We start from the raw sequence: 11,850 nt of genomic DNA, 5'->3' as shown, positions 1-11,850 counted from the left end.
TGAGGCGAGTCATCGGAGATACCACTCTCACTTACAAAGAAATGGCGATGTTTCTTTCGCAGGTGGAGGCGTGCCTCAATTCACGGCCGCTGCGGCTTATGAGCGACGATCCGGAAGACATGGCGGCGTTGACACCAGGACACTTTCTTGTAGTATCATCTCTCCTAGCTATTCCGGAACCTACATTGGCAGATAAGGCAACTCATTACTTATCATGCTGACAACACGTAACACAGATGCGGAATCACTTCTGGGATCAAGGAATACGTACTTGGACTATCCGATAAATCCAAATGGCGGCAGGGCATTGTGAAGTCTCGGGTCATTTATTATGACGAGGAACGAGATCACGCAACCTTCCAAGTGACCACTGGCACACATCACGACGCTGCATCTAGGATAGGACGCGTCCGAGTCGTCACCCTCAGGACTACATCCTCGGAGTTCACACAGCTTCTGGTGAAACCCATTCTGTTTCCTCGCGATGATACATTGGAAACACAGAAAGAATCTACTCCGGTTCTATAACTCGCGTTGATCATCTCACGCGCACTCCTCGATTGGCTTGCTTATAAACACATGTCTTTCGTTCGTTACATATACAGGATGGCATGAATATACGACCCCATTCGTCCCGAGCAGGTAGAGTGCACTAAACTGAATAGAAAAGTCATGTATCATTTTGCAATGCTCGCAATAATTAACGAGATATTAACGTTTAAAGATAGCCGAATACGCGTGTCTACCTACTATTGCTGAAGATATGGCCCACAGCACGCGAGGAGCGGAGAGAGGTGACCTAGCAGGCGCGCCGCGCCATTCGTACTTGGAAACCCGCGAGGGTCCCACTCCTCGCGGCCCGCGCGTTCGGTGGACCCGTACCTTCGGCAATAATAGGTCGAGAGGACGCGCGTATTGGGCTATCTTTAAACGTTAATATCCCGTTAATTATTGCGAACATTGCAAAATGGTAGAGGACTTTTCTATTCAATTTAGTCCATTCTATCTGCTCGGGACGAGTGGGGCCGTATATTCATGTCACCCTGTATATATTAAAACAGTAGCGAGTCTCGTCGAAATATCTTCAAAGTTATCGCGTTTAGATTTCGTGGCAATTAACGGAATATAAATCTAATTCAATTCATATGCTTGAATCATAATGCAGTCGAGGAATTCGCGAAAGCCGTCAACTTAACTTGTCAATACGTATGTCTTATCTGTGTAATCCAATACTTCAAGCCATATCTTGGGTTTGCGGAGATCGTGCACTTTTCGTTTTAATTAAAATAGCATTCACGCACTGTCACTCATATAGAACTCGGTTATTGTTTATGCGTCGAACTTATCACTTATTTCTCGATCACTACTCTATGCGTCGGACAGGAAAACATTGAAATCGTCGTACCGCGTCGATCGAGGACATTGGATGAGTGACTTACGCGTGCATCTTCTTTACCGGCAAAGGGAATATCGTCATTCTTCGTTAGTTACATCAAAGCGGGCGGAATGTTTAAAGCGACACGTAGCTCATCCTTTTAATTAAATAAAAGGATAGTAGAATCTCACTAGCACGGCATTTTTCGCGCGCGCCAACGTCACACATGACGCAACACTGCGCGGAACGCCACTTGATCAGTGAGGGGCGCGCTTAGTATATAGCGCTGTCCTCATTGGCTCCACGTCAAGCGAAGTGCCTCGGCGAAGAACGGTCAATAAAAGGCGCACATATCGCAAGTCGATACGAACACAAATGACAGCGATAAAAATTGTTGTTCTCTGATCAAGGTGATTCCAAATTGTTCCCTTGTTTTATAATAATAATCGAGAAAATTCTCGATTCTTTTTTCACGTCATGTCCGGCTTTGCGGTTACCAGCACTTTCGAGAACAATCTGGAAACACCTCATAAGTCACACAATGACTGCGATCGCGTGACATCAGTGCTTGAACATCAGTTTAGTATCATTAGGATTAGAAATGGAAAATTTCGTGTCAATCGGGTGCGCTTTTCCATCCGAAGGGATTTCGCTGCGTTAAATCATTTTGTGCTGTAAGAAGTTAGAACTATTTTGTGTAAGTTAATGAAATTTATTGTTGTGATTGTAAAGAAATTCACAAGAGTATCGTTCGCTTGTATCGCTCCTCCTTCTGATCGCTACAACCCTTTTCATTACCTCCATTTACAGAATCGAATAAGTCATTAAATAAATTAACTGTTTTCGCTGTTGCCATTCTTTCTTCGATATTTATTTTATATTCCTTATCCTCTACGATTATATACTGTAAATAATGCAAACATTTTTATATAAAATCTTTCCTTTAAATTATAAAGATTTACTTGATATATGCAACTAGAGTACATTTCTAATATTTATTGTTATTGTTAATATTTTCTTTTTAATATTGTACATTTTTATAAAATAAACTTTTATGTTATTTTTCTTGTAATTATCTGTATACTTACAATTTGATCTTGCCAATGTTTCAATGACACCAGCCATTCACTAAGAACTTGTGTTGCATATTTGACACGCATTTTCTTAATTTGGCTTCAATTATGATATATGATATGTTCTTCTGTTAATTTTTTTAAATGTGGTCGAATTGTATTAATTTTTCGATCCATTATCCATGCCGTTTTTATTACGTCGCATAATGCTATTTTATCTGGTTTATTATCTTTCCAGCTGACTAGGTCCTTCGTTAACAAATTATGCCTTATATCTTTAATAAAATGTGGGGAATGGTATAATGGAATAATTTCGTTGTTTTCAACTTCAAAAGTTTGACCTATTAACAAATAGATAAAAACATTAAAATTGCAGCATGTTTCAAATACAATAAATATTATATATATAACAACTTACATCTTGCCTTATTTTAAAAATTTCGTTTCATATCAGTATGTAGTAATAAATCTTTTATCGCTGCTACATTCGACGAACCTTGATCGTCTAGTTGCAACAATGTGAAAGACTGCATTTACTATTTCTTTTATATGTTGTTTAATGCAACGAATTAATTGCGCAGTCTTTATTTGTTTATCACAAAAATTATATAAAATTGGAATTTTCCGGGCAGAATTTAATCCCCGTATCATAAAAACTAAAACATGATCCACGATTTTTCCCGAGCGATTTAACCCCAATCTTCAAGACCATATATATTACATTTTTTCGAACATTATATGTATTTAGGTTGTATAGATATCTCATCCCATATAAAAATGCACACCTTTTCTTTTATTGACATATTTTGAGCCATATTTTTTTTAATGTTTCGACATAAAAAGATTTAATCCGGAGGGTAGAGGTATCTTATGCAACACTAATTGCAATGTTTGTATTGACGGAATTTCTTGAAAAATATTTCTTAAACTGTTGTATGTACTGCTTTCCCATTGTATTATACATCATTAGAATGATGTATAAAACATCATTAGAATCATGAGAATGTCTTTTGTTTGGCATTATACTGTTGTCCCTGGAAAGTATCAAACATTATTATTATTTTATTAAAACAAACAACTTGTAACTGCAAATCTAAAATTACAACAAAAAAACTAAATAAAAAATAATACAAATATACTATTTCACAATATACATGCATATTCATTCTATTAGGTGTTGGAATTAATTCGTAGCGTTTTACAAGTGATGGGAAGTACTTTCATTAATGTATTTTTTAATGCTCATGTGAAATAAATAACATTCTTTCATTAAAAAACGCTACGAATTAATTCCAACACCTAATACAATAAATAATATACGATTAATAAATATTAATAAGTCTCTATATTACATTGTTAAATAATATACGTATAGGCTACTTTGACAAAGCGTTATAATTATCTCTATATTATTCACTCCATGCATTATTATAGAATGAGACATTTCTAATAATTTTTATATTTCTAATTACATATTTTTAATTAATATCTATAATTATTTTAATATTTACATCTTTAATGGCTTGTAAAACAAAATAAAGGATATCAAAATGTTAAAGCAAATATACATAATTAGAAATGTTTATACCATACGTTAAAAATAATAATCTATATTTTTAAAAAACGCTAAAAGATTAAGCATCAAATAAATAAAATTATGTACTTTGACCCATCATAAAATATAGACATTGTTTTATAACATGCATATATATACATATATATAAAGAAATTTATAAAAAGACATTTTTAAAAAGACATTTATTTACGTACATGTTTTTATACATAATACTAGAAAGAGGGCACATAACTGTGAAAATATAGAATTAAATGCAGTTAGAAGAAAAGTATACATTTGTTAAAGGATGCAAAAATATACACAAAAGTACATTTATGTGGCAAAGTATATAAAATAAATTCTTGACCAAAAATGTGTATTATCTAAACAGCATTTATGTAACCAAATTAATATATTAGGTGTTGGAATTAATTCGTAGCGTTTTACAAGTGATGGGAAGTACTTTCATTAATGTATTTTTTAATGCTCATGTGAAATAAATAACATTCTTTCATTAAAAAACGCTACGAATTAATTCCAACACCTAATAATTATCTTAAAAATGTATTCAGAACATTTTAAAAATATCTTACATACTATAACATACACACTATTGGGATAAAATTTAAATGCATACTTTACATATATTCATACGTATGTACATATTCCGTTGTATGTTCATTGACACTATACGTCATCTAAAATATTAATTTTTCTCTTGTGTCATGATTATGTTTCATTATCATAATTCATAAAATATATGTCATAAAATTTATTTCATGAATTATACTTGAATTCTGAGTTGTAAAATTTTGACAGCTTAAAATAATCTTGATCTAAAATCCTTTAAATTATAAAACTGATGACATATTAGTCATATAATAAACAGAGAACTGAAAATAATTTGAAAAACTTGTCATATTTTAATATATGATATTAAATCATAAAACATAATAATTCATTATAAAATAATCATTAAGTCATTGTCATGTATTCATGTAGTTGGTATAATTTATATGTATATACATGTCCTGTATATAAGACATGATACTTTATGCTAAAACAAACAACTTTTTTTAAGATATTTTTAAAACAAACAACTTTTTTCTGTAACAAAATTCCGATAAGTAGCTTTTACAGAAGAGCAGGTTGAAGTTAACAAATAAAAGTAAAAGTTATTTATCAGACGCAATTTTGGTAAAGGAAAAAGTTATTTTTTTTAACATAAAGTATCACGTCTTGTACTCCGTATGCAGAAATTTAGAAACACTCTGTATATTCATACATTCCCATACATACAAACATGTAATATTCTAATTAACAGTATAAAATAATAATGTCACTATATATACCTTAATATATATATAAAACGTAAATAAGAAACAAATTTATAAAATAAAAATAAATAATGAGGCAAAATATAATAAAAAAGGAAATAAAATTTAGCACAAAATATATAACAATTACAATGTTGAGCCCAATCTACAAAATAATTCATAATTTTAAATTATTTATTACAATTATTAATATTAGTTATTACTACTACAAAGCGTTAGTAACTTAATTATTAATTAATATATGTTTTGAATATAAGTATTGCAAAAAGTATAATACTGTAAAAAACATTTATTTAGTCAATGTAAAAAGTTTATTATTTTCTAATTAAGATTTTTATAATTATTAAATACTATAAAGGGATAATATAAAATTCTTTATTAAAAGAAATTATTTTCTTTGCATTTCTTATAATTTTAACTGAATTACATAAAGAATGAGAAAAACTATAGCAATAATACCTTTATACTTTATCAGTTGTTAGTTAAACAATTAATTACCAATAAATAATTATTTATCTGTTCACAATCCAATCTTCTTGCTCTTTTATTTTTTGCAAACTTCATATTTCCCCGTAAATAAAAAAAACAAAGTATATACCGATGAATTATTTATTTAATTAATGTATCAGTTATAAATTTCATATGTTGAATATGAGATGTAATTTAATTGTCTACATATTTTTGACTAAACTTGATTGAAAACAAAAATATTTATATGCTTATATTGCGCTTTTTATTTAGTTTATTAAATCGATTTTAATCAAATACCACTAAACCAGTTACATATATTATTATTAATTATGAATTTTATATATATTCTTTGTTATATTGACTGTAATAGTAGTCATTAGTAACCAGTGCAACATTCAACATTAATAATCACATTATACAATTGTTTACTATTTAATATAATAAATAAATCGGTATAAACTAAGGCAATAATAAAAAGTTATGAAAAGTATACCTCTGGTTTACGTTTTAAATTTATTTTGATCATATCTAAAAAGATTCTTTGTACAGATGAGAAATCTGATGTTACTATTTTCCACTTGTTTTTCTTTCATAATTCATTAATTTGTGTTTACGTTGCTTGCAGATTTGAATGCTTTTTTTATATAATAGTTTTTTAACTTGTCTCAATTTTTGTCTGCATATTTGAGTCGAAAGTGATGATTGTATATTGATTGTATACTTGCTTGCATTTGGGTATTGGCATTACACAACAGGATGATGAATATTTAAATTTTCAAAATTTATAAAAATAATACTAGTACCAGCTCTATCTTGTACAGTCACTATTGATAATAATTGCAAAGTTGAATTTTACTGAATATTTATATCTTCTACATTTGAACTAATCGTAGTACTAATATTAGCTCTATCTTGTTCAATTACAATGATTGCAAAGTTGAATTATGTTGAATATCTATATCTTCTGCATTTGAAATAATAGTACTAGTACTAGCTCTGTCTTGTTCATTTATTATGGATGGTAATTGCAAAGTTGAAAGCCCAATCTTTCAAATTTCGTCGTGCTGCATAGCATGAATAAAACAATCATTAGCAAAATGTAATGTACAAATCCGGCCTCAAGTTATTTAATGTTTATGAGGATGCATCTATAATATAGAAAGATATATTTGTAAATTTATATTAATATTTATAAATTAATGGTGTACAATCAATACCATCCAAGATTTATAATTATATAGACTAATACGTTGTTTTGACTTGCGTATTCATGTTGATTACTATCATATATATTCTTTTTCCAATAAAAAAAAGGAATGTAATAGATATAAATTTCAATGCATACATATGAAGTCAGTATCCAGAATTATAAATCTTGAACAATAATATTCCACGCAATATATTAGGTGTTGGAATTAATTCGTAGCGTTTTTTAATGAAAGAATGTTATTTATTTCACATGAGCATTAAAAAATACATTAATGAAAGTACTTCCCATCACTTGTAAAACGCTACGAATTAATTCCAACACCTAATATATATATATATATATATATATATATATATATGTATATATCTATATATATATAAACACAAATATTCCATACAAAAATATTATATGTATTAAAAAGATGTTTTGATCAATTTACATACATATTAATAATTATAAATATTTTTATGAAAATATTTATAATTATTTTATGAATATACATTAATCTTTTAGTAAACTTACTAATCAAATTAGTTCGTTCAATGGCTTCTAGCCTAATTTTGGCTTTTTGTGAATTTTTGGGAAATTTATGTAACGGAATAGATCTCATATCAGAGTTGCTGAGGCACACAGCACTTCCGTACCATCTTAACCTATTTATTTAACAAAAACTGACAACTGATTTTATTATTATTTGAACTCCTGTAAACTATAAAATTTTTAATTATAAATAAAAAATTAAAAAACGGAATAAAAATAAAAGATATAAGAATAGAATAGAAAAATAAAATAAGAGAATGGAATAAGAGAATAGAATAGAACTGAATAAAATAAAAGAATAAGAGAATAGAATAAAAGAATATATAAAAAATAGGAGAATAAAACAAAACAAAGTAAATATAAATTAAAAATATATAAAAATAAATAGAAAGTAAATAGAAAGTAAAAATATATAAAAATAACAAATAGAAATACATAGAGATGACAAATAGGAATACTGATTGTGAGAAATAAGAAAATATTATCTAAAAAACTTATCCCTTCCTAAAAACGTAAGATTCAATCTTCACGATACTTCACAACACTTTACAACACTTCACAAACAAAATGAATAAAATTGAAACCAACTGAAACTCGTTACCGTACATTTCGTAAGCATTCGTTGATATTCGTAAACATTCGTTGACACAATCCATGGTGGGAGAATATGATGCTGCCGCCTGGACTGTGTATTGGAACTACGACAACTTCCGTCCCCACTGAAATATACGGAGTTTGTACCCGCGGACACGAACTATCGCTGTCTCTCGAAACGTGGAAGAGCCTCTACGAGCAACGATGTAATATTTACAAGATGTAATATTTTCAAAAAGAATATACAAGGATAATTTTATAAACGTTGAACCGCTAATTATCAGAGTTTGTACACTGAACAATGCTACGCTCGTACGTCTCGATTCTTTATCCGTACGCATGACGATGACCGAAACGACGCTACGCGTATATTTGAGTTTCAGATGTATCGATATAATGTTCGAACGATTCCGACTCGTCGATATGGTCGATGTCAAATATACATGATTCTCCAACATCGTGCCTGAAGATGCTATACGCGTATAGCGATATCTTCAATGGACATCAGCTCATCGATTGTGAGGTATTGGCTTTAGTTTTTAATACGTATGAAAAAAAACGATATAATAACATGTGAATAAAAAATATTTCGTTCACATCATTACAGGGTTGGCCATATTCGACGGAAAGACTTTGAACCCTATTAAATGATTTTTAAAATGAACAGCAAAAAATGTGTTTTTTTCCCATGATTGAAAAAAAAACATCTTTCCGTCGAATATGGCCAACCCTGTATATGTACTTTCTTTATTTCCCATCCGACTTGTCCTATGTCATATGTACCTCCATAATAAAAAAAAAAGAATGAATAACAAATATGAAAATAAACGTGCGCGATTCGGAGGTTAAAATTGATCTTTTTATTTTATATAATTATGCGCATTACTTGGCAACGTCGCAATGCATCGTAATAATCTTTAATATTGGTATCGTTATGTGTACTATTTGGCAATGTCGTAATTGTATCAAAATTACATTAATGATATACATGTCGTGAAATGTCAAATAGGTGCGAAAAGAAAAAAGGGAGATAGGAGAAGACAGCAACGCATCGAGAGAAAGATGGTAAGTATATCAGATAACGAGCACAATGGCGCCGCGACGCATTTTGGATGGGCGCGGAATTCGCGACGGCGATGGCGGCGGTGGCGGTGATGGCGGGAGGAGGCGACGGCATGATACATGACGTCACAACATGGCGGCATGTATCATTAGTACTGATGTTTACGTAAACACCAATAACGCCGGGACCTTCTCGTGTCTTCCCCTCTCTTTCCCGCGCCTACGAGAACCTCTAACGCCTTTCCCCCTCGCGCCGCACGCACCCCTCTAATTTAGAACCCGTTATACTATACTACTAATATGCTATTTCACACAATCAAAAGATAATATCAATAGCCCGTAGGAAATATCACTAATAAACAAGAATAATTTAAATGATTAAATATATATTTAAAGATACACCAATAATTTAAATGATTAAATATATATTTAAAGATAAACCAATTTTTACTCCAGTCTATACCTACGAAATATTACCTATTCAGATACAAAACAAGACATCCCTAAAGAATTACATAACTTAAAAATCGGCGATTATAAAGATATTACTAAAACTTTAAAACGTATTCAATATTATTCATGGGACAGCATGAAATAGAATGTTACAAATTTTGTCAAAGCTTATGATTGCCAAAACCGAAAATTATTTCACGAAAAAACAAAAGCTCCGATGCTACAATCCGATATTACAAATACACCAAACGAAGCGTTTAAAAAGTTACAATAGATATTGTAGCTCCGTACGCACGCACGCACGCACGCACGCACATAAATTTTGTTAAATCTAGAAGGATCTTCAATTTAAGGGAGAAGGTGTGACTTTTGTTAACGTCACGTTTTTAACATAAAGTTTTTTTATACATTTTTTCCTAAACATTTCTGATAAATCTTGTTTCCTGCTACTTTTCTTATTTGCTTTCTCCTGTCATTTTTACTTCTTTTTTATATCTACCCTCCAGATCTGTCTCGAATATTTAGTCTTACAGATATCTTATGACTCATCTCTAAACGGATTCGTGAGTCATCGACAATCACATATCTCAGTCACATATCTCATTTCTTTCATCCCCATCACATATATTTTTGATATTCGAAAATGTCATGTTATTGATTAAAACTTATCGGAACCTCCATCTCTTTTATCGTAATGAAGATTCCTCTGGAGTCAGCCTGTTCTCATAAGCTGCTAATAACATCTCAGACTTAGTCTGTCTCGTAAGCTGCGAATAACACATCTCCAACTTTGTTTATAAGCATGCCTGTATCACCGTTGAATAAAGTTCGGTCAGAAGACAGTTGTCGAATCTTTTTAATATTTTACATATTACAGTACGTTTTGCTCGTAACAATACGCGGAAAGAAAATAAATATAGATAGACGTAGATTAAAACCTTGTATTCACGATGCTAGAAATCAGTTCGAGATTTCGGACCGAGAAAGAATTAACAAATCAATTTAAACAATTTGATAACATAACCAATGCGATTGATCAATTCTTTCTTCATCCGAGGTCTCAGACTGATTAGCATCATGGACATAAAGCTAAATGACGATGCTGCTAAATATCGTTGTTCCCCTCCACTCTTTACCACTCTCTTCTTTCGCCGTCATAATCATAAAAAAAAATCGAACTTTGCGTTCTTTATTTAAATCGGAACTTACGTTCTTAACTAAATGATCAAAAATTATGACCTTTTTACAATGTCTTTTATAACATTTCATGTTCCTCCATCGCATGATCGTTTTTTGTAACAATCTAATTCTAAGAATGATATAGATGCTATAATTAAAAAAGACTTTAACTTGAGCGTATATGTATCATATGTTAAAACTGCACGTTTGCGATTATCTCAAAAACTAATAGTCAATATGTTTCACACAAACATAAAGATCATTTCAACTTACTGATATTTAAATTTTAGCACATTCGAAGAAAATCATTTCATGCTAGTACGTATACCTTAACACTGAACATACTTATATATCTGTCAAAGAAGACGAGAATGAAGACGAAGATGGTAACGTAAATTAGTGCTAGAATTTATTTGCAATTTTCAGCCGATTTTCAATTTAGTTCCCGTCCATTACCTCATACCGACCATCAAACATGATCAGTATTTAGACTGCGCATGAGGTAAGAGCTGACAAACTGCAAATAAATTCTAGCACTGACGTAAACCAACAGTAGAGCGATATTTTCTGCAGTGTCATAATGATAAATTGTCCTATGCAATATTGCAATTAGATTGGTCTAACGAAGTTTGTCCTAACGAAAATCAAATTGTATTTTTCACATGTACCAACTGTGTGTAACTGTATATATACAATATATAAAACAATTATTATTGGCTTAGCATTTAGACATTATTTTTATATTAAATTTAGTTTTTATGTTGCTACTGCTTTGTTAATCAATAAATCATCTTATTTGCAGATTCAAGATAACAGAGAATTCTTAATATATGGATTTAATATAAAATTACATTTTATTTTATAAGAAATGTTGTACAAAACATATGTGATTCTTTTGTTTTTTTTAAATAGAAATTTTATATTAGGTGTTGGAATTAATTCGTAGCGTTTTTTAATGAAAGAATGTTATTTATTTCACATGAGCATTAAAAAATACATTA

General features: G+C 30.5%; 1 long non-coding RNA gene and 1 pseudogene across 2 annotated transcripts; one reads left to right on the top strand and one right to left on the bottom strand.

The window, feature by feature from the left end:
* Positions 1 to 968: 968 nt before the first annotated feature.
* Positions 969 to 8,098, bottom strand: LOC147910138 (uncharacterized; annotated as a pseudogene). Its single transcript, XR_015544488.1, has 4 exons — positions 7,544 to 8,098; positions 2,867 to 3,482; positions 2,467 to 2,789; positions 969 to 2,281 (listed from the first exon to the last, which is right to left on the bottom strand). The product of XR_015544488.1 is annotated as an uncharacterized LOC147910138 (transcript).
* Positions 8,099 to 8,252: 154 nt separating this feature from the next.
* On the top strand, positions 8,253 to 9,480 carry LOC105154242 (uncharacterized). The gene is made up of 2 exons (XR_847171.2): positions 8,253 to 8,467; positions 8,539 to 9,480. It is a non-coding gene; the product is annotated as an uncharacterized LOC105154242 (long non-coding RNA).
* Positions 9,481 to 11,850: the final 2,370 nt, after the last annotated feature.

This window comes from Acromyrmex echinatior, chromosome 3 (genome assembly GCF_024713525.1).
Source record: "Acromyrmex echinatior isolate Ae372 chromosome 3, ASM2471352v2, whole genome shotgun sequence".
Classification (NCBI taxonomy): domain Eukaryota; kingdom Metazoa; phylum Arthropoda; class Insecta; order Hymenoptera; family Formicidae; genus Acromyrmex; species Acromyrmex echinatior.
Note: the sequence above shows the minus strand (reverse complement) of the source record. Positions and strands in the feature narration are given on the sequence as shown.